General features: G+C 42.7%; 1 protein-coding gene across 1 annotated transcript in view; it reads right to left on the reverse strand.

Moving 5' to 3' along the window:
* DNMBP (dynamin binding protein) overlaps positions 1-15,808 on the reverse strand; it is a 104,888-nt gene extending 89,080 nt beyond the window's left edge. Inside the window, exon 1 of the mRNA XM_059398334.1 lies at positions 15,660-15,808. The gene's annotated coding sequence lies outside the window, so the exon portion shown is untranslated. The remainder of the gene's footprint in view (positions 1-15,659) is intronic.
* Positions 15,809-27,149: the final 11,341 nt, after the last annotated feature.

Raw genomic sequence — 27,149 nt, forward strand, 5'->3', positions numbered from 1 at the left:
TCCCTTCAGCCAGGGGCCCAGAATGAAGACAAGGGGAAAGAGACTTGAACCCAAATGAAAGCTTGTTGTGTTCCACCTGGCCCAGTCTAGGATCAGCCAAATTGCAGCCCGACTTCAGACCCAGGAGGAGGAAAGTAAATGGTTGTTGGGATAACCACCACTGAAATTTTAAATTTTAAGTTAAAGTTAAAATAAAAATTAAAAAAAAAAAAAAAAAAAAAAAAAACAGTATAGATGCTAGATGTTTCGACCTGACCAGGTAGGCACCTCATTCTTCCATCAAACACACATAACTCTTATCATCTGCATAAACTCCTATTGTTTTTTAACATCCAACTCCAATAATCCCTCCTCTACAAAGCCTATAGGATTAGACCTTATCTCTTATACACTCTACTAGGCAAGGATTCTTTTTGTCTATTTTATTCACTGATCTATATCAAGCATCTAGAGAACAGTCTGGTACATAGCAGGCCCACCATAAGTATTTGCAGAATAAATGACTGAATGCACTGAACTGCTTTAAATTATATACCCAAGCATGTACCACATTCCCAGTGATCATGCCATTCTTTCCAACACAGTTGTATAGTGTCTCATAGGCCAGGTTAGGGAGGGTTGGGCTTTGATTTTTTAGGTACTTGGAAGCATCTGAAATGTCTGAGTAGGCAAGCAGGGGCTTAGAACTGGTTGTAAGTGACTGAGTACCCCCCAAAAAGGGGGGCAATGGGGTGGGGGACCATATGTGTGAGAGACCGTATTTATACAATATATTTGATTTTTTTCAGATGAAGACAAAAGTATTCTAAGGAAAATCATTCTGGTTGTTTATTTTCATATTTTTAAAAAATAGGTTAAGTTATAATTCACATACTATATAATTCAATCCACTTAAAGCATACAATTCACTGTATTTTAGTATATTCCCAGAGTTGTGCAACTTTTACCACTATCAATTTTAGAACATTTTCATGATCTCAAAAAGAAATTCCATACCCATTAGGGGTCACTTCCTATTTCCCCTCAACAGTCTCTCACCCACCCTACCCCCCCCACTTCCAATCCTAGGCAACCAGTAACTGACTTTCTACAAATTATTATTCTATAAATACCCTTATAGATATGTCTATTCTGGATGTTTCATATAAATGGAATCATATAGTATGTGGTCTTTTGTGACTGGTTTCTTTTATTTAGCATGTTTTCAAGCTCTTCATATCATCTTCAAATATAAATGATTAGCTTAAGACATATATAATAATTAAGAACACAGACGACAAAGCCAGTCTGCCCACATTTATATCCTAACTCCATCCCTTATTAGAATTATATGATTTGAGGTGAGTTACTTAACTTCTCTGTGCCTTAATTTCCTCATCTGTAAAATGGGTTTAATAATAGACCCTGCCTTGTAGGGTCATAGTGAAATAGTGTCTCATAGTAAGACACTTAGAACAGTACCTTACACATACTAAGCATGATAGAGGTGTTGGTTGCTATTATTATTTATTATTATCTGTGTTAAAGAGAAGGTGATTATAGATAGTCTTGGAATTTTTTTCATAGCTTAGGATGTGTTTTGGTATTCAATACATTTGAAAATGTGTGTCTCAGCAGGAGGAAATGGGGGTTGACTGCTAATGAGTACAGGGTGAAGCAAATGTTCTGGGGTTAGATCGTGTCTATGGCTGCATGATTTTCTGAATACACTTTAAAAACCCCATTCAACTGTATAGCTTTTAAGAGGGTGAATTTTATGGTTTGTGAGTTATATCTCAATTTTTTAAATTGAATGTATTTCAGCAACTGCTACACTCGAGTCAAAATAATGATGACATACATGAATATTCATGACATACAAGAATATCCTTGAAAAAAGTTAGAAATTTAAATAGCTTCCCTATTCTGCCCATGCACCACCTCCCCCATGGTTTCTCCTGTGCTTCATGTTTTGTTTTGTTTTTTTAAGATTTATTGATTTGAGGTGCAGAGGGGCAAACAGAGAGGGAGAGAGAGTCTTAAGCAGACTCCATGCTAAGCAAGAAATCCCCAGGTGGGGCTCTATCTCATGACCCTGAGATCACAACCTGAGTCGAAATCTAGAGCCAGATGCTTAACCAACTGTGCCACCCAGGTGTCCCTCCTGTGCTTCATGTTTTATACCAGTTAGGAGCTGCAGGAAACACTGTTTGATTACATGGACCTTACTGGGCAGATCTGCAATTTAGAGCAAATTTAAATAGAGAAATCATACCAAATCATACTAAGTAATAACTAAATTCCTAACAGTTAAGAGCTCAGACTCTAAAATAAAAAGAAAACTGGGTTCAATTTCTGGCTCCAGCATCTGTAAAGCTATGTGACATGGGACAAGTTACTTACACTCTCAGCCTTAGTTTTCTCATGTGTAAACTGAAGACAGTAATAGCAATTTACTTTACAGGGTGTTAGGAAGATTAAGTTTGATCATGTAGATAACACATTTAGTACACGTCCTGGCAAATAGTAAGCACTCCTCTATTTTGTAAATGTCAGCTATGAGAATGATGATGATGGTGACAGAGGAGGAGGAGAACCATCATTCATCACCCAGACTAACTAACATACAAAATATAGATGAGGCAGCAACTTCTGGGTGCTGGCTCACTGCCCAAAATTGCTACAGGCTTCTTGAGAGGAAGGGGGAACAATGTGATTCTGTGGTTATTGGTCACAAGGACAAAGCAATTGACACCCCCTCTACTCTAAGCTCTAAATGAGCTGTGTATTCACAACAGACCCACAGGGATTTGGCAGCAGTTCACAAACGAGATCCCCACTTATGGGTCTAAGGAAACCTTTGCCAAATGCCTTCCAGGGATTAGAAGAGGGATATAAAATTAATTTATTTACTCTTCTAAAAAAAAAAAAAAAAAAAACCCTTGAACTTCTAGGGAAATCACGGACACTACTGTTAAATCCCTCAAATGCGTCGACCTTTTAAAAATTGTCCTTTCGGGCCTGAAATGTACAAATTTGAGATCACTGTTGCCACATTAGACCCTCAGCACCTTTCCTTGGGGACTACTGCAACAACTTCCTACATGCCTATCTACCAGGCTCCTGGCCTTCAGTTCTATTTTCCCCACTGCAATGAGGATTATCTTTTTAAATACAAAAATCCCATCATTTGCGGCTGCTTGACGCTCCACAAGGGGTTCCCAGTCAGCACTTGCAGAAGTATGTCAAACCCTTCTGCTGACTGTATAGAGCTCATTGTGACCTGGTCCCTACTCCCCCAAGTTCAGCCTCATTTCTAGATACTCCCTACTTCTCTTGCATCTTCAACTCCAACCTCACTAAGATGCTGGAGGTCACTCCGCAGTGCACTACAGCTTTATGGCTCACAACGGTACCATCTAATGACCCACACCCCACTTCTCAAATACCTCATCTCGTGTGCGTTGTTGCTATCTGCAATCAGCTAAGAATGTCATGTGCTTATTCTTATTGCTAGTTGATCACTGCAAGGATCAACAATCAGTGAACTATCAAACCACTCTAACACCTTGTGAATAATAAATATATTTCACTTTGTAAGTGTTTGGAGTTACCAGAAAAGAACACATACCAAGCCTGACTCATACCTAGAGAATATAAGAATAAATTCTGAACACACTGGTAAAAGTCAACAGAGAGATTTCATTCCTTTACTGTTTTCAGAGCCTGAAAGCAAACCTCTTACTTAAAATAAACAAGGCACCTTATAATAAAATTATTTAAAATATATTCATCACATGTCTTTCTCATTCTACATTAAAATTTTTAGCTTTGGTTGATTAGTTATTTGCCTTTAAAACTAGATGAACATACTAACACTGCGATACTGTATTCTTATACTCTCCGAGCCACTGAATACATAAATCCACACCTGGCTTCCTACTTCAGCGATTTTCATTCTTTGACCTCCAATATTGACTCACTACGCTGCACAACCATCACAGCCGACCACCAGGTTAAGGCAACAAGACTCGAAGAACTATAAGACAAAACCGGACTTCACATCTGTAGTGGTCCAGCTATCATAATTACTGATTCACATCTAGGTGGCAGCAGCAAGAAGAACAAGTAATGAAAACTACAGGTTTGAAAAACATAAGTATTAGCATTATGTCACAGTTCAGCTCGCTGCTCGGGAATACAGGACCCCAATAGACACTAACGAAAGTCTGGTTTTAATGTAAACCCATTCTCCTCTTACCTGACCCTTCGGGGATTCTGTTTCCTGATAAGCAGATCTAACCGTAAGACAATAATATCCCAAGGAGGTTCTGGCCCTGAGCCCCAGAAATCCTTAAAGCAACAAACACTGTCTAAAAGAAGAAAAACAGACTACTCACTCCCTTCTCTGTTCTCCCCACTAACTCCAGGAACACAGAAATGCCTTGCCAATTAGCAGTTATAAAATTCTTTCAGAGGCAGAATGTTTTGAAATACAGACAGTCTGTTGATTATGTCTTACCCTGTCACCTGGAATGTTTTGGAAGACTCCTCAGAAATTACCTCTGGGCCAGACCAAGCCATATGCAGACCAGCGAATCCTTACTATATATGGAAGCTGAATAACTTGGAACCTCTTGTAGTGACTGACAGATTAAAAGGGTAACTTAACTCATAATAGGTGAAAAAGGTTAAGTCAAAAACCAATTTAAAAATTCAGAATGTAAAAAAAAAAAAAAAAAAATTCAGAATGTAGGGACCCTGGGTGGCACAGACAGTTAAGCATCTGACTCTTAGTTTTGGTTCAGGTCATCATCTCAGGGTTCTGAGATTGAGCCCCACATGGGGCTCCATGCTCAGTGTGGAGCCTACTTGAGACTCTCTCCCCCTCACCCCCCCATCCCACTCTCTCTCAATAAATAATTATTTTTTAAATCCAGAATCTGGGAAACTATAAGATAAAAGCCCAGTTTCTCCAAAAAAAAAAAATAAATGGTAACCAAAAAACTAAAATGAAAAAGGGGGACTAATCAGTTAAAAACCACTCAAACCTTAATGCAGTGTGTGCCCATTTCTTGGGTCCTGATCCAAACAAATCAATTATTTAAAAAATAGAGACATCTTAAAAAAAGAAAGGGGGGGAATGTGCCTGGGTGGCTCAGTCAGTTGAATGGCTGCCCTCAGCTGGGCTCTCGACCTCAGGGTCCTGGGATGGAGCCCTGCATTTGGCTCCCTGCTCAGGGAGAAGCCTGCTTCTCCCTCTGCCCCTTCCCCACTATTCATTTTCTGTATCCTTCTAAAATAAATAAAAGCTTTTTAAAAAAAAATTCCCCGTTTCAATTTTTTAAATTTATTTTTATTTTTAAATAAGATCTTAAAAAAAAAAATTAGGGGCACCTGGGTGGCTCAGTGCGTTAAGCGTCTGCCTTCAGCCTAGGACATGATCCCAGGGTCCTGGGATGAGCCCCGCATTGGGCTCCCAGTTCAGCAGACAGCCTGCTTCTCCCTCTCCCTGCCTCTCTGACTACTTGTGCTCTGCTACCTATCAAATAAATGAATAAAATCTTCTGTAAAAATAGAAATAAATAAATAAATAATTGAAACAACTGGGATGAGGAATTTTTTTTAAAAGGTTTTATTTATTTATTTGAGAGAGAAGAGAGCATAAGCGGGGGGGAGGAGCAGAGAGAGAGGGAGAAGCAGACTTCCCGCCCACCAGGGAGCCCGATGCAGGGCTTGATCACAGGACCCTGGGATCATGATCTGAGCCAAAGGCACACACTTAAACAACTGAGCCACCATGGGTTATTTTTGAACACCGACTAGCTTCTTCTTCTTCTTCTTCTTTTTTTTTTTTTTAAAGATTTTATTTATTTATTTGACAGAGATCACAAGTAGACGGAGAGGCAGGCAGAGATAGAGAGACTGGGAAGCAGGCTCCCTGCTGAGCAGAGAGACCGATGCTCATGAGACCATGACCTGAACCAAAGGCAGAGACTTAACCCACTGAGCCACCCAGGCGCCCCGAGGAGGGTACTTGACTATCTGGAAGAGTCAAGGCAGGATCTGGAGAGGAGGCCTCCCAAATGGTTTCGGCTCCAGGCAAAATCCTCCCATGCGCTCCACAACTCAGAGCACTGGTGAGTAACACAGCATACGTGAAAAAAGTCCTCGAGAACCATGTGACTCTGTGTCACTCCCTGTCTTCAGTCACCTGCTCACCTGAGGCCGACCACATACAGCATGCTGGTTAAGAGCATGGGCTTTGGAGACAGACACATGTGAGTCTGAATTCTAGTTCTACCACTTAACAGCAGTGTAACTTCCAGGCAAGTTTCTTAAACCAATGTGGGGCTTGAACTCAAGGCCCTGAGATTAAGAGTTACACGGTCTACCAACTGAGCCAGCCAGACGCCCCTCTCAACCAATTTGTACATTAATTTCTCCATGTGTAAAAGGAGGATTATACTGGCACCTTCCTTATAAAATCATTCTGAAGATTAAATGAGAATGCATTAGTATGGTGACTGGCTAAAATATTAGCTGCCATTTTCTATTAGTATTGTTGTTTTATATTCCTTTCATTTGAATTTAGACCATTAGTGAAACCCAGCAAAATGAAAGATGAAGTATTTGCAATTGTAATTAACAGCATACTACCGCTAGCATTATTGTTGTAGGAAAGATCATCTGATGAATGTGTGAGGAAAGCATGAAGTGGGGACTTAAAGTAAATTACTGTGTACAGGTAGATTTGCAACAGACTAGAGGGCCAGGCAGCAGAGTTTCAGATTTGCTGGGGGCAGTGGTGGGTATCAAGTAGAGTAATAAATGACAATGAGTCAGAAAACAGTCTGTACAGGATAGATGGGGTCTGTGCCATTGGTCTCTTTGGCACCATTCAGTGTATTAGCAGCAACTGGTTGTTTTTTTTTTAAGTCACCCTATATTGTGCAATTAACATGATCTGAGGCCTTGCTTTATGATAAAGTCACCAGGCATGCACAACACGACTGTCATCATGACAATCCTGACCTGGATCCAGAAATGACAGAAACACCAAAAGGTTTCTGCATTCCTGGGGATGGGAGGGAAGAACAGACTAGAAAACGGGAGGACATGGGGCACGAGGCTGGGGAGTTCAGCACCGCCTAACACATCCATTGCAACTTTTTCTGCTGATGGCACAGATCATTTATCCTCAGAGAATCACCTCATGAAAACAATGCAGTGTGTGCTGGGCTCAGAACCCATGGCTAGAACGTCAGCAAGGATTATTCTCTCCGGGGCCCCACTCCCATCGTGTGCTTGTCAGCAACACAGACACTCACACCCCAGGCTCAGAAACCACAGGCTTCACAGGTGCTGCTAAACCAGATGGAGAGAAGTCAGCTCTGTGCCTGGGTTGATGGTAATGCATACAAGGTCAAGGAGGAAATAGGCATTCTACCACTTTACTGAATCCATGTATTTAAAGGAGGCTGAGAGAACTTTCTTCATCCCCCCCCTTAGACTTCCTTGCTCTGTATCACAAAGCTACTTCTCTACAGACTGAGTCATTTTATGGCTTCCATTCGTTGAGAGCACAGTATGCGCCAGGCACCTGCTTGGGACTTGTCAGCCAAAAAAACAAAGATCTGCTGCCACTGAAGCACTTTCTCCTTGAGGGATGGGGAAGGCAGGTGTGGTAGGTGGGTGTTAGGACAAAAATGAGAAAAAAGTGGGGGGAGGCAAGGCAAAAGGAGAGGGAATGAGAAGGGGGAGGGCCAGGCAGATGTGGAATCTACCAGTTGGTAGGAATGTTAACCTTGGACTTATTTCAGAGTCAAAATAAGATAAATCACAACTATTTTCTCCATACTTGTCTTTTTGGAGAGTGGCCTAAAGAAGGAAAAATGCTCAATGAACTGAAGCAAAATGACATCAGAGAGACTGCTGCCCTCTCTCACACCAGGCTGGTCTTTGGTCCAGTAGCCTTTGGGCTACAAAAACCCCGAATTCTGACAGTGAGGCTGGGCTGTCTGTGTACTAAGGCTCCCACAGGAACAGCCTAACAGTTTCTAAGGAATCAGCCTAGAAGTTACTCATATCTTCTTGCTTTTTTTCAGAGGATCAGTCAAAGTAAGAACGAGAGTTGGTGGTCTAACCCTGAAAGAGGAAGGGTGATATAATTATATATAGCCCAAGTTTAAGTACATTCTCCTTCTCCATGAGCATGCCCCAACCCCATGAAAAAAAAAAAAGAGCGAGAAATAACCAACATTTTACAGGCTGGTGTTAGAAGTCAGGATTAAAGAATTGCCTTTCTATATTTTTACAAGTTTTCTACAATGAAGATGTATAATTTTTATAATTAGGAGAAAACAGCTAGTTAAAAAAAAAAAAAAATCCAACCCTATACCAAAAGAGATGATGATGACACTCAACTGCCTGATACCCCAGTAGTTACAGTTGCTAAAGACCTACCTGTTGAGGTATCTCAACATTTTGTGAGATCTACGTGGGTAAGATTTATACCTGTACTAGAAACTGATCCGGAGTAAACAAACTATAATTTTACATATCTTATATTTACAATCATGCTGACGACCCCAGTTGTGATGCTGAATATGGCTCTCTCTCATTCTTTACACCAGCTATTTAAATTCTGACTCTTAACAGCAGGAGAAAAAAGCTGATCTAAAGGTGAAATAAGCTTATATTGGAATCATGAAACATTTACCATTAATTTATGTAAATAAGGTTCAGAAGTACTGAAGACTCTTAAAAATCCTCTTTTGCTTAAAATTTAACCTTAGCAGAGGCTAAGGCTTTCCATAGGCACCCTCTTGATGCCATCTTACTTCTTTGGAGACAAATCCGAAAAAGTATCTATAAGGCTTAATACCCATTTATGATGAAAATGCTCAGTAAACTAGGAACAGAGGAGAACACCCTAACTGGAGAAAGGCACATCTAAAATCCAAAACAAACGGTATATGAAATGGAAAAACGCTGGACTCATTCTCTTTAAGACTGAAAGCCAGACAAAGGCACCTACTAGCATAGCAACTGTTTTGAAATAGTCCTGGAAATTCTGGCAGCTGCTGCAAGGAAAGATAAAGAAATAAGATGTATAAGGATGGGTAAGAAGCTACAAAACTAGCACTATTTTCAAGGACTTGTAATTAATAGCGAGGAAAAAATGAGAATAGTGGGAACAGTGGGGGAAACCCAGAAATCAACTATTTGAATAAGATGGGGAAGAAAGGCTGTCAGATACAAAATAAGCATGCTAATAGTCAACACTCTTTCTCTTAAACTACCAATTTTAAGAAAATAGAGAAAATAGAGATATGATTCACAACAGCAGCAAAACTATGAAATAATTAGAAATTAGTTTAACCAAAACACCTTCCTAGACCTTTATGGAGAAAAAACTTAAAGTTCTAATAAAGGATTTAAAAATTAGCTGATGAAGTATTTAGAGATAAAAGGGCATGATGTAACAAATTCAAATGGGTCAGAAAAAAACCATGCATAGAAATGCAGAGAGGGAGTAATAAAGCAAATATGGCAAAATGCTAACATTTGGTGAATCTAGGTGAGAGACATACAGGAGCTCTTTGTACTAACCTTAGAACTCTTCTGCTAGTTCTAAATTATTTCCAAATCAAACAAAAATTCTTTTAAAAAGTGCTGAATAAATGGAGAGACACATTACATGCTCTTGGAGGAAATGAGTTAATATCAAAAAGATGTCAAGCTTCTCCCAAATAATTTATAAATTCAATGTAATCCAAGTAAAAGTTCCTTAAAAATAGAATTTTTGAGGAATTTATAAACATGATTCCAAATTTTATATAGAAAAATAATGGTCCAGGAGTAGCTAATTAAACTTAAAGATGAAGAATATAGATGGGGCACTTGCTGTGCCCATCATGAGAACATATTATAAAATCTATAAAAATCATTGCAATAAAACATGTAGCAGTAACTGACAGACTAATGAACAGAACAGAGGCTTCGAACAGACCAGTATATCCACAGAAACCATAGATGAGACAAAAGATACCACAATTCAATGGAGGAAAACATGGATGCTTTTGGAGATATTACTGGAAAATTTGTCACATTAAATGAAGAATAATAGGACTGGATCCCTACACAACATGGGTTCTAGTTGAATTAAAGAAATTGCTATGACCCAGGGATTGAGAGGGGCTTCTTCAAACTCGACAAGTATTAAACACGTCAAAGAATTTATTTGATTACATCAAATTAAGAACGTTTGATCAAAGGACAACAAAGAGGGGCCCCTGGGTGGCTCAGTCGGTTAAGGGACTGACTCTTGGTTTTGGCTCAGGTCCTGATCTCAGGGTCATGAGATGGACCCCAAGAAGTCAGGCTACGTGCTCAGCAGGGAGTTGGCTGGAGATTCTCTCTGCCCCGGCCCCTCTCTTGCGTGCTTGCGTGAGCACACATTCACACACACACACACTCTCTCTCTCTCTCAAATAAATAAAACTTCAAAAAAAAAAAGACAGACAAAATTAGCAGATGCCCAAAGAGAAGACATCTGCAGTCTAAATATGAACAATGCAGATAGCAACTGCAATAGAAACTGGTCAAAGATCTGCATAAGCAATTTACAGAAGGAGCTGTATATATAAGAGATGCTCGCAATCTTTTGTAAGCAAAGAAACACAAATTAAAATGGCAAGAGATCACTTTGTACCTCCGAGACCAGGAAAGATGGAGAATTGGATAAAGCTGAGTGCTGGCAGGACAGGGGAGCGTAGGAAGTCTCCAACACTTCTGGCAGCCAACGCGGAGAGGAACCTACCACTATTTAATCAAATTTATTATGTGCCACCCAAGTGACTCTTAATCTCACAAAACAAACTGAGGGTTGCCGGGGGGAGGGGGTTTGGGAGAAGGGGGTGGGATTATGGACATTGGGGAGGGTATGTGATTTGGTGAGTGCTGTGAAGTGTGTAAACCTGGTGATTCACAGACCTGTACCCCTGGGGATAAAAATATATGTTTATAAAAATAAAAAATTTAAAAAAAAAAAAAATTAAATCACTAAAAAAAAAAAAAAAAAAAAAAAAAAAAAAAATTTATTATGTGCCAGCCTATAGCCCAGCGATTCCCTTCTGAGTAACTATTATGCAGCTTTATAAATGGATAGGTATGAAGATGGTCCCTGCAGCAACACATATGTGAGGACGGAAGGACAACCCAAGTGTCTATCACGCAGACAGATACGAAAAACTAGGGTTTGAGCGCATGGCATGGAGTATAATGCATTAATTAAAAACGATGTACACACAGAAATGGATGTACATGTAGAAACATATGGATCTTCAAACCAGTATTTAGAGAAAAAGGCAGCAAAATGAAACACAGTTTTATAAATTAAAACACACATAAAACAAACAAGATCCTACACAGATAAAAAGAAACACATTCCATGCATTAGAATGAGTATCTATGCGACATAAGGTGAATGGGAAGGGGCTAAGAGAATTAAAAACAAATCTTTCAGCCTCCTCCCTGTTAAAAAAGAAAGAAAGAAAAATTCGAATGACCCATGATAAATATAAAATTAGAATTGTTTCCTTCCCAAAGTTTCCAACTTTCCTAACAACAAAAGCTACTTTGGTTGCCAGCTCTGTTGATGAGTAACAGCTCTTCATCCTCTTTCAAGCAGGAAGAGAAAATTCAGGGATCAGCAGAGCACTAAAGGGATCAGCAGCGAATATTCACGAAACTATTTTAGTTCCCAGGACCTGACAACCTGAGTGAGAAGACTGATTATCTCTTGATTTGAGGGATTCAGCTAAAGGAGGGTCTGAGTCAAGTTTCCAGGTCATCTGAAGCTCTTTACTTTTAGAAACTCTTCATATCCCCGAGCTCCACGCTACTTAGAATCTTAAAATTCTAGAGCTCGAAGGGACCTGGTCATCCTACAGATGAGGAAACTAAGGCCCCAAGAAGAGTTATGGTTTAGGGTCACACACTAGTATGAAAGGGAAGGTGTTTCTGACTCTGAGCTCTGTCCCCCTTCTGCTCTTGCCCAGGAGCCAGAGTGACGCTGTCAAACTGAAGTCATCATGAACAGCTCTGTTCAAAACCCTCTAATGGCCTCTTCCCCCTCACTCAGAGCAAAGGTCAAAGTCCTTACAATGGGCTACACTGATGCGCCCCTTCCCACTCCCACCTCCTCTCCTCTGCTGCCACCTCACCCTCGCCCACCGTGGCACTGCCGGGCCGCTAGGACCTCGCCAGCCCTCACGCATGCCAAACAGGCTCAGCATCTGGGCCAGGAACTTGCTCATCCTTCTGTCCCCTCCACCCTCACAGTCTCAATTCCTTCCAGGCCTGGATCAAAAGTGACCTTAGCAGAGGCCTTCTCTGACCTCTCTGTATTAATAAAGTCAATCCTGCCCACCCCCCACATACTTACTCTTTCCTCTTGTTTACACCTCTTTAAAGTTCTCCAGAGCATGATGAGCATGTGACCATCTACCCATTCGCAGTTTGATTTGTCTGCCGCATACTGCAATGCTACCGCCTTTCCATGGGGCTCTGTCTGTTTCATTTGGGGCTCTATCCCCAGAACCTCCGAATAGCGCCTGGTAGACACAGGTGCTTAATGTAGTGAATGGACAAATCAGAACTGCAGACCTCAGCCCCCTAGCACAATGCCCTATTTGCTCTGCTGTGCTGTCTCGGTTCTTGGTGATTGGGTCCTTGGGTAATCCCTAACACCTAAAAATAAAAGAATACATTTGAGCTACTCTATGTTCATTTTATCTCCTCTGGCTTTTACAGCATTGAGGATAAAGCACCCAACCAAAAGTTAAGGGCTTTTTTCAGTATAGAGCTGTTCTGTGATCTTATTTTATGGCGATTACTTTAGGTCTCTGTCTTTCCAGGCAAAAGTCTAATATCTCAATTTTTTTTTTAAGATTTATTTATTTATTTATTTAACACAGAGAGAGAGAGAGAGAGATCACAAGTAGGCAGAGGCAGGCAGAGAGAGAGAGGAGGAAGCAGGCTCCCTGCCGAGCAGAGAGCCCGATGCGGAACTCGATCCCAGGACCCTGAGATCACGACCTGAGCCAAAGGCAGCGGCTTAACTCTCATAATTTTTTTAAAGTAAGGTCTATGAACAACGTGGGGTTTGAACTCACAATCCTGAGATTAAGAGTCGCATGCTCTACAGGCTGAGCCAGCCAGATGTCCCTGGTATCTCATAATTAACACCTGACCCACAAGCTATGTTATCCAATCTTGAAAATTAGTTTATCCAGATGTATTCCTAAGCCGAACGTAAGAAACTATTTAATAGTAATTAGATTGTTGTTGTGAAACTTTTCATATGTAACTCTGAATGAATTTTCAGGATGCTTTAGCTAAAAACCCAGCAGAGCTGAGAATTTCAGAGCAGATAAGCCTGTAACAATGCTATTCTGTAGGTAATACACTGACTTCAGAAACAATAATAAACCTAGAAAATGATTCAAGTCTTATACCTGGCAATAGCTTTGCAAGTCTCCATTTGCATTTTATTGTAGTTGCTCCTATCATTTAAAAAATTCCAATATAACAAGTATCTACAACAAAAATCACTGAAGTATCTGAAATTTGAAAAACAGCTTTTTGCTTATTTTAGCCCAACACTGTAAAGTGGGAGGGTTGAGAACAATAACACACTTGAAGATTCCCCAGGCATTCTGCAGAAAGGATTTCCTTCTGAGGCAGAGATAAGTGAGTTTGCTGGCCGGGGAGCCTTCCCATACTGCAGCCTTCAAGTAACACCAAAGATAAAAATCTAAGCACAGTCCACTTAACCCTTTTTCAGAGCCAGAGCCTCCTGGATTCTTGCACTATGTTCTAAAAATGAACACCCACCCTTAGGAGTTCATAAGTAGTGACTCAAGAATTGGGATTTGTCATATTCGAAGCAGCGTAAAGCTCGATCAGCGATTAGTGCTTGCAGGAGGCTCTGAAATGCAATGTGAATGAAAGAGGAACGGGAAAGGGTCTCTGCAGGAAAAAGGGCCACTCGGAAAGCTCCAGAAGAAACCAGAAGTGGGAAAATGCTCTGCTTTGGGGCCGCAAGACAAAATAAATAACTTGCACATATTTGGACAGACTGTAACAATTCTTATTCTATCTCAGCCAAATACACACACAATATGCCTCCTATATAAAAGATATCTTATCACATTTCCTGAGGCAGAATGTTCTCAGCTTATTGCAGAAGTTATCTGTGCAGCCCACACATCCCATTCCCAAGTCAGATTTTAGCTATCCTCACAAAGCAATCCATTCCAATCTCTGAATTTAAGTGAATTTAACACTGAAGTAATTTGAAAAATCGCTTCCACACTTATGTTAGGCCAACGCTGATAAGGTGACTTGTTTTATTAAAATTTTTGTCACAATTAGTGACATATGTTTCAAATTAACATGGAAAAATCAGGAGTTCCGAGGGGGCTGGAGATCCTTTAATTCAATAATTTAGAGAAAAACAGGTGCTGAGGGATAAACTAACTTGCTTATCACCTGGAATCTATTTCTGATGGGTAATAAATGCGGCACTAAGAAAGCACACCTGTATGTGGTCAGGTACTTTTTAGTCTACCAAATGCCAAATAAGACCAGGAATTAATCAGTCCCACTCTCCCCCTGGAACTCCCCCTTTGCAAACAATCAGAGCTTAACTAGGCTCAGACCCTAAACATTTAGCCTACCACTGGCTTGCCACGTATCACAGCATCAATAATTAGGAAAAGAAAGTCTTCCAACATAAGCTGTGCATATTACTGTAAAATAGGCAAGTTACCAATATAACAGAATAACGGTGCGAGGGCCCTTCATCATTGCATAAATGAGAGACAATAAAGGATAATGAGACTGCATTTAAAGTGGGTTTTTTTCTGCATTTAAAAAATTAACTCTACACCCCAAGAGGTCTCCACAGCGCCTGATCCGCCGCAGACCTGGGCAGTTCATAACCCCAGTATTCCTTTATGCAAAGGACGGCACCGTCACCCTCCTCGTGGTTAAGTGCTTGGAGAAACTGATGCCTGGTGGACATCAATACCTGTGGCAGGAATGCGGGGGTCCGTGAGTGACAGCAAAAGTCCAGCATAACCAAACCTGCATCTCTAGCCCAACTGGTCTTACTTAGTCTTGCTTCGGAAATCATCCCTCCCTGCCTCCCTGACACAGAATCACCGACTCCGAGACCGCCTGGATGTGACTTTGAGCAAGCCAGAATATTTCTTCATCTGTAAAACAGGGGGGCTGGGCTCGTGCTGAATTCTTTTCCAGCTCTCAGATTCCGCCTCGTTGCCCGAGTGGCAGGGCGGTGCAGTGAAAAGAGCCCGGGGCTTGACACCGTCTCAAAAGCCCACATCCGCGTCCCCCCGACTGCCGGCCGCCCAGCCTCTCCCCCCGCCCCGGCGGGGACCTCACACGGCCGGACCTGACCCGGGCTGCGAGGAGGGCCGGCGCTCTGCACCTCCTTCCCCGTCCCCCACCCGGGGGCTCCCGGCCGGGGCAGCGGCCGCCGCGGGGCAAGGGTGGCGCAGGCCCGGCCGCGCGGCGCGTCCCTCTGGGCGCGGGTCCCCTCAGCCCGCCGCACCGGGTCCACGACTCGAGCTCCCTGCCCGGCCCCTGACCTGCTCTCCGCCGCCCAGCGGTCCCTCGGCGCGGCGGGCAGCTGCGGCCGCCCGTCCCGGGCCGCTGTCACCTCCGCCCCTGGAAGCGGCGGGCGGGCCGATCCGGTGTGACTCAGCGCGGCCGCCCCGCCTCCCGCCTCCCGCCCAGGCTTCCGCCTCTCGCGGCCGCGCGGCCCGGGGGATCTTCGGTCCCCGCGCGCCCACCTCCGGGCGCCCGCCCCGCGTTCGCGCCCCCTGGCGGCCCGCCCGCCCCGCGGAGTCAGAGGGGGCGGCGCTCGGAGGGCCTCTGGCCGGGGAAACTGAGGCACGGGTCCCAGGGCCCGGCGCCCGCCGCTCGCCGGTCGTTGGGCCCTGCGTGCCGCCTGGGCTCAGTGCGAGTCCCCGGCCCCACACGGCCTTCCAGCCTAGAAAAAAGGCGAAATTCCTCTGAGCGAAGGCCCGCTGGGTTCCTGCCGGCGGTGCGGGCCTCCCCTTCCCCCGCCCGAGGCAGTTTTCCTCACAGCAGGCAGAGTTGGCGTCCGCTCCGGTCCGTCCCATTTTTCCCTGAGGAGAGTCTCTCGGGACAGCTCTGAGAATTTAAAAGTGACGAACAACAGAATGCGAGAACCGGTCAGGGCTGAGAGAAGGCTTTCAACTTGCCCGTGAATCCTCGCAGGATTCCCTTTGCGTCTTCAAGGCCACAGAGTCACTCTGCCGGCGTGTTGTCTGAATTCGTGCGCCTCACGTTTCTGGGAGCTACCCAGGCGATGGCGAAGAAATTCAACAAGTCTCTCCCTGTGTGTCCATCACAGAGCAACCTCTATTTCAGAAATGTTCATGGGATTTCCCTTCTCCTTCCCTTGTGGTGAAATATACGTTACGTAACCTAAAACTTCGGCATTTTAACCATTTTTAAGTGGACGATTCTGTAGCATTAAGTACATTCACACGGTTGGGCGATCATCACTACCACCCAACCCACAGCTTTTTCATCTCCCCAGACCCAAATCGTATTCATCAGACACTAACTCCTCTTTTCTCTCCACCAAGCCACGGGCAACCTCCATTCCACTTTCTGTCTCCATGAATCTGACTACTCCAGATCCCTCCTATTAGTGGAATCTTCTATCTGTCCTTTTGGGACTCCCTTAGCATAGTAGTATCCGTTGTATGATAGAACCTTCTGTTCATGCATTCCTGTGTCAGGGGACTTGTTCCATCCAAGCTTTGCCTCTACTCTTTGACTGCCGTGAGTCATGCTGCTGTGAACATGGACGTACACACAAATATGTGTTTGAAACCCGGCCTTCGGTTCTCTCCGTATACATCCAGAAATAGAATTGCTGGATCACGTGGTAATTCTAGGTTTCATTTTTTGAGGAACAGCCCTACGATTCCCCTCCTCCTTTTTGCTGCATGTCAACATTGTGGGCAGAAAACTCTCTGGTAAAATATCGATACTCTGGGTTTTGTCAAAATTGTTAACAAATACTTCATTTGTCTGTAAAATAGGGACTTCTCTTCTTAAGAATAAGTCATTAACATTGCAAACTTATGGCCCTTATTTTTGAAAACACTGTTACTATTTCCTTAACCACAATTTTGTGTTTTCTGCATATACTTTTTAATGTTTCTTGGACAGGGTCAAGTATGTCATATGAAATCAGCATTAAATAGAACTTGAGCATTTCATTTTAAATATTTTATTTATTTATCTATTTATTTGTTTGAGAGAGAGAGAATGCCGGGGGGAGGGAGGGACAGCAAGGCATGGAGAGGGAGAGAGAGAGAGCCTTGAGCAGACTGGGCCAGAGGGCGAGCCCCAGGAGGGCCTTGATTTCACCACCAAGATCATGACCCAACTGGAATCCAAGAGTAGGTCGCCTTACCAGCTAAGCCACCCAGGCACCCCTTAAGCATTTCGTTGTGTTGTTGTTGTTTTAAAGATTTATTTATTCCAGAGAGAAAAAGAGTGCATGGGCAGAGGGAAAGGCAGAGTCCGATGTAGACTCTATGGGGAGCATGGAGCCCAGGGTCCCCCCAGGGACTGGATCCCAGGACCCCAGATCACCACCTGAGCTGAAACGAGGAACTGGAAGCCCAACCAACTGCACCACCCAGGTGCCCCAGGCATTTCATGTTAAAAAGAAGATAATTTTGAATGTCTTTACACTCAAATCAACCTGAACTTTTTAAAAGATTTATTTGAGAGAGGGAGCACGAGCAGTGGGGCGGGGCAGGGCATGTGTCATTTTTTGGTCTCTCATGTCTGAACCTAAACCTGTCAGGACATACAGCCTCTAAATTGTCTGCTACTGCTATGATGGATGATATCACTAACAGTTTGGCATGGTTTGGCCCCAAATCAAAGCCAACTCCCCCTGGCTTCCTTCTGGAATGTGTCACGTCACAGCCACAAGCTGTTGCTAGTGATGGCAAGCTGTGAAAGCAGCAAGCTGCTGAAACTAAGTTGGCCTTGCTCGCGGTGCAAGTCATCTGTTCATCTTAGAATAGCCAGGGGACCAGCACTGAAAAAGAAAAAGTGCAGATAAAATAACATATTCCTATTTGTTATTAAAGATGATGTAGTTTTTTAACGTTGGTGAGGTCCTGAGCCAACAGCCAAGAAAGAATTCCTGAGATGTCTTTGGTACAAAAATGTGATTCTATTCAAGCACAGGGACAGGACCCGTGGGCAGAAAGAGAAGCTGCACTGGGGGCATGGGAAGTGACCCCATTATATACTTTCAAGCTGGGAGGGGGTTAGAGGTAGCAGAAGACTGGCAGGTATTTTGGAAACAAGGTTTCCAGGATCCTGAAGGGGCTAGCTATTACTGTTTACTAAAAACTCAGTCATGAGGCTCTTCAGATGTCTATCAGTGGGTCATATGCTTGGAGGATGATTGTCAACATGTATCTTGGGGGGGGTAAAGATGAAGGTTCCAAAGACATTTTTTTTAAAAGATTTTATTTGACAGAGAGAAGGGGTAGGAGGTAGCACAAGCAGGGGAAGCAGAAGGCAGTAGGAGAGGGAGAAGCAGGCTCCCCACTGAACACACGGCTCGATCCCAGGACCCCGAGATCATGACCTGAGCTGAAGGCAGATGCTCAACTGACTGAGTCACCCAGTTGCCCCAAAGACATTTTTATATGTTAAAGTAGACTTACGGGATCCTGGGGATTGGGTTAAGATTGGCTTTTGCCTTTAGCAAAGTATTAACAACAAGGCAGCTGAGTTCCTAGAGGAATGTCACCCTGCTTATTTCAAGGACTTGTCAGTGGGTTGTAAGTAGTAAGGAAATTTAGTAATTTTTCTTCTGCTTTTGTTTCCCACATCAAAAATGTGTTTTAATGTCTTCATGAGATAATATAGAAGGCATAGAGCTGCATTTTTTTTTACTATTTAAACTGCAATTTAAAAAAATTAACATTTAATGTATCATTTGTTTCAGGGGTACTGGTCTGTGATTCATCAGTCTTACACAATTCACAGCGCTCACCATAGCACATACCCTCCCCAGTGTCCATCATTCAGCCACCCCAACCCTCCCACCCTCCTCTACTCAGTTTGTTTCCTGAGATTAAGAGTGTCTTATGGTTTGTCTCCCTCCTTGGTTTCATCTTATTTCATTTTTCTCTCCCTTCCCCTATGATCCTCTGTCTTGTTTCTCAAATTCCTATCGGTGAGATCATATGATTATTGTCTTTCTCTGATTGACTTATTTTGCTTAGCATAATAGCCTCTGGTTCCATCCATGTCATTGCAAATGGCAAAATTCTGGGGTTTTTTGATGGCTGCATAATATTTCATTGTATAGATATACCATATCTATAGCTCTGCATTCCATGATGTCAGAGAAGGAAGAAACATCACTTGGAAATATTATTAATCTTTCATCAAAATGATGACAGAATGCCCCAGGACAGAAAGGAGAGGACTCAGGTTGGATGGAGCAAGGGAGGGCTGGGGAGGTATGCTCTCTTAGAGGAGGAATCAGGTTGATTCTGGGGAGAAGGCATCTGTCTAGTACTAGGACCAGGTCAATTCCTGTAAGAAGACCTCAGAGGCCATTTGGTTCCATTTAGGCATAGACCCTAGAGGGTAAGAGGAAAGCCAACCCCTGGTTTGTTCTTTGTGGAAGAGAAAGACCTTGTAAGGAAATTTCTGAGTTCTAAGAAAAGACCCTATCATGTGTATCTTTAAGGCTCTTCTTATATATGGATACAGTGTTTCCTATAGGCTCCTTCTCTTCCTATTTAGGCTAGCTTGAATTTGGTTTAATGAGGAATAAAGAATCCTTCATAATTAGAAGTAAAAATCAAATAGGTAAACAAATCTACCTTAAAATGCAAGTGCTTAGTTGAGGTAATACTTTGGGGGAAAAAAATTCATTCTTTTATATATCTAAGTGATATTCTATTTTTTACTATTTTCATGAGAAGACAAGAGAGAAGGTATCTGGGGATGTGGAAGGAGAGAGTGGAAGGAAAAGGGAAGCTGAAAAAATGAAGACTATTTTACTTTCTTTCTTTTTTTTAAAGATTTATTTACTTTAGAGAGAGAGAGAGCAGGGAGGAAGGGCACAGAGAGGGGGAAAGAGAGAATCTCAAGCAGCTAAGTGTGACGCCTGACAGGGCTCCATCTCACAACCCTGAGATCATGACCTGAGCAGAAATCAAGAGTCAGACACTTAACCGCCTGAGCCACCGAGGTGCCCCATGAAAACAATTTTATAGTAAATGTTTATTGAGACCTGGCCTTCAGTTAAGAGCCTACCATATATTTTTTTTCCCTTCCATTGGTTGGAAAAATATTTATCACCTGAAAAATAGATTCATTTGAATAGAATCAATTTTTACAAAGTGTTTTATAAATTTTTTAAAAGATTTTATTTATTTACTTGACACAGGAAAGAGATCACAAGTAGGCAGAGAGGCAGGCAGAGACAGAAAGGAGGAAGGAAGCAGACTCTCCGTGGAGCAGAAAGCCCAACGTGGGGCTCGATCCCAGGACCCCAGGATCATGACCTGAGCCGAAGGCAGAGGCTTTAACCCACTGACCCACCCAGGCGCCCCAATGTATTTTATAAATTTATAAATCATCTTTCTTTTCTTTTCCTGGTTGTCTGCATTAATGAAGCAAGATAAACAAGCTTATCTTTTCCTTTTCCAAATAATATTGGTTGTTTTTTCCTAGCAGGTATCATGACAATAATCCAGCCAGGAAGTTATTGTAATCCTTAGCTTGTAAATGAGGCCCTGAGGCTCTGCGAGGTTGAGTCCCTCGCTTGCCTAGTGCTTCCCACACTTCCCACACTTCAGTCGTTCCTGTGCTACTTTTTGCTGTAATCTGGTACTCTCAAAAAACCATCATCACATTCTTGATGAAATGGCATACTACCTTGCTATTTTTTTTGTTTAATGTTTTTATTTAAATTTACTCACTTTGTTTTTTACGAGACCAGTGCTCTAACCCCTGAGCTACGGAGCCATCACTTTGTTTTTTAAGAGAAACTGTGTGCCACTCCCATAAATACAAAGCCAGTATAGACTGTAATTCATAGAAGGTAATTGTGGAAATAAAACTGTTAGTAAATTCTAATTCTGAGTGTGAGGTCTACTCTGCGTTTGTTAAAAAAAATTGGGGAGGGTATGTGATATGGTGAGTGCTGTGAAGTGTGTAAGCCTGACAATTCACAGACCTGTACCCTTGGGGCAAATAATACATTATATGTTAATAAAAATAATTCATTAAAAAAATGAAACTAGCCAGTGTTAGAAAGTTAACACCAAACAGAAACTTTCTGCTTGACATATTCAGAAGGATCTAAAGAAATTGATAAGAGAACAACTTTTTCACTAAGTGATTTTTGCCAAGTGATTATTGGGTCAGAGCATAACCTAAAATCCACTCCTGAACCACCTGAGTTATCCTGAAAAACATCTTGAGTACTACGCATAATTCTTTACCCACACCTTGGGAATACCTGATTTGCCCAAGAAAACAGAGCTTGTAGAGGACAAAGCTAGGATTCAAACCAGCATCTGTCAGTACCAAAGTCTTTCCATTGTGCAATGTAGGCTCCCCCTCAACTGATTTCAAAACTTTGCTTTGAATTAGCCATATTTGTCTTCCCTTGGCAATATTTTATCCTAGTGAGTCCATGAGGCTTAGTGATGTCATGACCTTCAATGTCTTTCCTGAATATGTGCCAGGAACTATATACCACACTCCAGAGGAAGCCTGACCCCTGTGGGGCCTGGTGGGGCTATGCTCTTTTGATGTAATGCTGTGCTTTTTCTAGCACAGTCTGGGAATGCATTGCCTGTTTAAGCAGCTGGACCACATTGCTGTTTCTTGTTGTACTGTGGTCAAGTTCACATTCCCCCATACCTCCACCTCCTGTATGACAATTATGTTTGAATTAGTGTACAGTGTTTCACAGGAGATGTCAGGAGACATCTGATTTCATATGGTACTAAGTCAGGCCTGCATTAGCCAAAATAGGACTGAATGACAAGGGGGATTATGATTCTTTGACCTTTGATGGGACTGACCTTCAATTGCTTACACACTATCATAAAAAGTATCATTCTCTCCCTCTCCTCACAGATGGTGAGTTCGTTGAAGGCAGGGACTACAAATTTGTCATTCTATCCTTATTGCCTATCAGAGTGCCTGGCACAGAGGTGTACTTAATAAATGTTTGTTGAATGATTGAATTCACTTGACTGAAGAGTCATAGTAAAATTAAAATTGTTCTTGAATTTAATAACATTGCCATGTTCTTTTGTTTTTGTCTATGATCATTGATTCTTCTTTATTTGAAAGTTTTTTATTAAAAAAAAATAGGAACCAACTCTCCTATATGGTTGACACTTGAAGGACATGGACTTGAACTGCATGGGTCCACTTATATGCAGATTTTTTCCAATAAATACAGTGGAGTACTATAAATGTATTTTCTCTTCCTTATGGTTTTCTTTTTATTTTTCTTTAAGATTTTATTTATAAGAGAGAATGGGTGAGAGAGAGCACAAGCCAGGGAAGGAGCAAAGGGATAGGGAGAAGCGGGCTCCTTGGGAGCCGGATGCAGGGCTCAATTTTAGGACTCTGAGATCATGACTTGAGGTGAAGGCAGACGCTTAACTGACCGAGCTACCCGGTACCCCTTCCTTGTGATTTTCTTAATAATGTTTTCTTCTCTCTGGTTTATTTTATTGTGAGGATGCAGTATATATAACATATGAAACGTGTTGACTATTTATGGCTACTATGTCATAATGCAACTATTTCATTGGTAAGGCTTCTGGTCAACAGTAGGTTATTAGCAGTTAAGCTTTTGGGAAGTCAAAAGTTATACACGATTTTCAGCTGCACAGGGCAGGGGGGTTGGCACCCTGATCCCCCCATGGTATTCAAGGGTCAACTATACTATAAATCACCCTTAGCCCCCCTTCTGCCTTCCAGGAGTTGGGCATATGATCCCAGACTGACCAATTAGAGTCATTAAGATAGTTTCAGAGACAGGCACATAACCCAATTTGTGCTATTGCGAGTCAGGACCAAGAATCAATAGTTCATTGCTAGGCTGGTAAAATACAAGCTTGAAGCTGTTGATGGACATCTGGTCCCCTCATGGGGAAAGCCCATGTGAGAATGAAATCACCACTGAAGATAATGAAATCAAGAAATGGAGAAAGAGTCCTACGGCACCTGGATCCAGACGTGCCTGAAAACTCCTCTTATACATTTAGTTATTTGAGTCACTAATGTCCCATCTTTCAACTACTGGTCCAGGGATGCCTGAGTGGTTCAGCCAGTGGTTCACCTGCCTTTGGCTCAGGTGAGGATCCCACGATTGAGTCCTGCATCTGGCTCCCTGCTCAGCGGGGAGCCTGCTTCTCCCTCTGCCTGCTGCTCCCCCTGCTTGTGAGCTTTCTCTCTCTCTCTGACAAATAAGTATATAAAATCTTTAATAATAAATAAACTACTGGTTCACAAATGCCAGCCCAAGACAAAACATTTACTGTTCCCTAGCAAAGTGAGAAAAATAACTTGATTTATAAGCTCCTTTATCCTGACATTATATCTTACCTAATTTTTGGCATTAAAGCATTTACAAATCAATGGCAATAACAGATAGCAATTGTATTTTTCCAATTGTCCTTAATAGAAAACGGGAACGTTAGTGGGCCCTTTATCTATATCCTTCGTCTTGGTCTGCTACAGCTGCTATAACAAATTACCATAGGCTTAAACAACAAACGCTTATTTCTCCCAGTTTTGGAGGTTGGGAAGTCTGCCATCAGCGTGTCAGCCTGGCTGATTCCGGTGAGAACTTGCTTCCTGGCTTGTAAATGGCCTTCTTCTTGTTGTAGGCTCACAGGGCAGAGAGAGAGAGAAAAGGTAGCTCCTTCCTCTGCGCATAAGGACATGAATCCCACGATTCATGGGGGCCCCTCTCTCATGACCTGGTTCTCTCCCACAGGCTCCATCTCCAAATGCCATCATATTATGGCTTCAAATTCAGAATTTGCATTCTGGGGAGGACTCAAACCTCCATCCTTAGCACCCTCCACTTAAAAATGTTTTTTATCAGCCCATGAAATAGAAGTCTGTTATAAACTACAGCCTGTAAAATACAATATTTGGATATACAATAAAAATTGTGGTCCTTTCTTAGTTTATTTATACTTCATCTGAGTCCAGAAGGCATTAGGGAAACTCACTTGACTCCTTTGATCTAATGCCCAGGAAGGACTCTTCATTCCAAAGGCCCCACATGGGACTCTCTAAAAGCAAGGCAAAGAGGTCTTTCGTCCCTCTTCCTGGGGGGTGGAGGGGTAGGCATGGATCCAAGTGATGATTTTGTTGTTCTCTTCCTTGGGACTGTGCAATGGGAAGCAGCATATCAGCAGAAAAAAAGCCCACCAGAGGGCTTCTCCTCGACGATTGTCACCTGTTCTGTAATGGCTCCAGGCCCCCCCCCCCTTATGAGTGCTGCTATATCCCTCTTGGACCAAGGACTTGATGGGATGAGGGTGAAGGCATGCAGGGAATGGTGGGAGGGGAAGAGAATGAAGGAAAGATCCATGAGGGGAAGGAGAGTAGGGCAATACATTCAGTGAGGGGAAGAATAAGAAAAAGTGAGGGAAAAAATAAAAAGTGGAATTTAACTTTTGGGAGGAGAGACAGAATTGATGTTTGCTTAGGCATTTGCCCAGGGGGAATGTTTACTCATGGTTTAATAGCCAGAATGAGTTTAGTGTTAAAGTAGAAATGAAGTAATATTCCAGAACAGAGGTGGGCATTATAGTGTTGTGCCTGGTGTGTGCTGGAAACATGTGTCTTAGACAAATCATAGTACCACATATGTGAAGAGGACATTCTGGACACATGAACTTTGATGTCTGACAGCAGATTTGTGCCAAGCCATGCGGCTGTCCCACTTTCTTGATCCTTGTTTTTGAGATGGCTGGTTCGGGCTGGGATGTTCCCTGTGGCCATGGAAAAAGTGAATCTTTTTGGTTCACTTATGACTAGACTCAGTGTGGTTTGGACACTATCCTGTGTCTTGGACCTATGCTGGGTTAGGCTTCTAGCAAGTTAGATCATAGATGGGGAAGCTAAACACACACACACACACACACACACACACACACACACATCCTTAGAAAGAGATGCAGCTAGGACCAGCCAGTCTCTTCTGCCTAAAACTTTTATTCCTGTTCTCTGTAAGCCTTCCTTTTTCTTATCCCTTACACATCACTTCTTCAAAGAAGTTGTCCATAACTGTCCTATCTCAGATAGTCCCCCACCCCTGGCATTTCCTCTCTCAGCACTTTTCTCAGACACTAATTCTTTTTATGTGCTTATTAACTTGTTTTGTTGTCTCTTCCTCCACATCCCTCTAACTCCAAAAAAGGGACGAACCCCATCTCTCTGGTTCACCCACTGCTTCCACTACTCTTAACACAGGGTCTGCTTGATAAATGGGACCCAACGTTCGTCAGATGACTAGATCAATACACGAATTGCTATCCTGGATCTCTAACAGATGAAAACTGGACACTACTGTATTGGGTTCTAAGCGTTTTAGAATCATATTTCAAACTGTTTGGCTATTTACGAGGGCTCCTCCTCTTGGTTTTCCTTCAAAGTGTCCTGGAGTGGATGGAAGAGCCTGGGATCTTGCACATTGTTTATTGATTTTCAAACCTTTGGGAAAAGGAGAAGAGCCCTCATTTGAAGAACGATCCTGTCTGTAAAGTCTCTGGACACCCTTTACCTTCTCTCTTGTTTTAGTTTTTTTGTCAATGGTGCATGTTCCCAGTCTTGGGAGAAGCAATTTGGTACAAATAATGGGAGTTATTCAAGGCAAGACACTACAGTTATCCAAAACCTAAAGTCCTTGCTGTTAGAGACCTGTCCCTTTAGAGAGAGAAAATGTCACAGTCACCTCCTGGGTCAAGTTGACTATAGCAGCCCTCTTCTTTAAAAAGAATGTTTTGTTTTTTCCTGTTTTGTGCTTTACACATTCACTCGAGATGGGATCATGTCGGCCCTACCTCCCAGTACAAAGACTACAACTGGTTATTTGTGTTTTAACTATTAATATCCAACCTAATTTACAGAAAAAAAATGAAATAGTTTATATATTCCTTTTTTTGTTACTGCATAACAAATCTATTGCTGCATAACTGCCTATTTCTCACTGCACAACAAATCAGAGACTCAGAACTGCACAAATGTACTATGTTGCAGAAGTTTGGGCATGGTTTGGCTGGATCCTCTGCTCTGGTCTCACAAGGCTGCCCTCAGGTGTTGGCCCAAGCTCCTTCAGATTATTGGCACAACTCATTTCCTTGTGGTGTAGGGCTATGATCCCCATTTTCTTGCTAGCTGTTGTCTGGGTGCATTCTCAGCTTCTAGGGGATGCTCCTCCCCATCGGCAGTTCACAAGCTAGCCGTTGGCTTTCTTCCTCCCAAGGCAGCCAGAGAAACTGTTTGTAAAGGGCTCATCTGATTAGGTCAGGCTCACCCCAGATAATCTTCCTTTTGATTCACTGAAAATGACTGATTTGTTTCCCTGTCATGTTGCCCTGCCCAGGTTCAGGCTGCCACCTCAGCAGGCTTCTCACTGACTCAGTCTTGCTCCTGCTGCAGCCAGCTCTTAAGGCTATAGCCCGGGTGATCATTCTTAATCTAATCCTGCCACTCCCTGAGTAGAACCCTTCAATGCCTCCTTGTTCTTCCCAGGATAATAAAGTCCAGACTCTGTGATATGGTTCAAAGGTCCTTCATGATCTGTCCCTCCCCACCCCACTGGCCTTGGCTTTTGGCTTTCAGCTCTCTGCTCAATCCACCCTGCCCCCTCACTTGCTTCCATTTCTTTCCATCTGGCAGTGCCACTTCTAACCTTACTACATCTCACCTTGGTGGCTCTGGAATGCCTCTCCTGCCTGATTGTCCCAAGATCATAGAGTAGGGACCCTCCCCCAGGCTCC

The sequence above is a fragment of the Mustela nigripes genome, chromosome 4, assembly GCF_022355385.1.
Source record: "Mustela nigripes isolate SB6536 chromosome 4, MUSNIG.SB6536, whole genome shotgun sequence".
Taxonomy (NCBI): Eukaryota; Metazoa; Chordata; class Mammalia; order Carnivora; family Mustelidae; genus Mustela; species Mustela nigripes.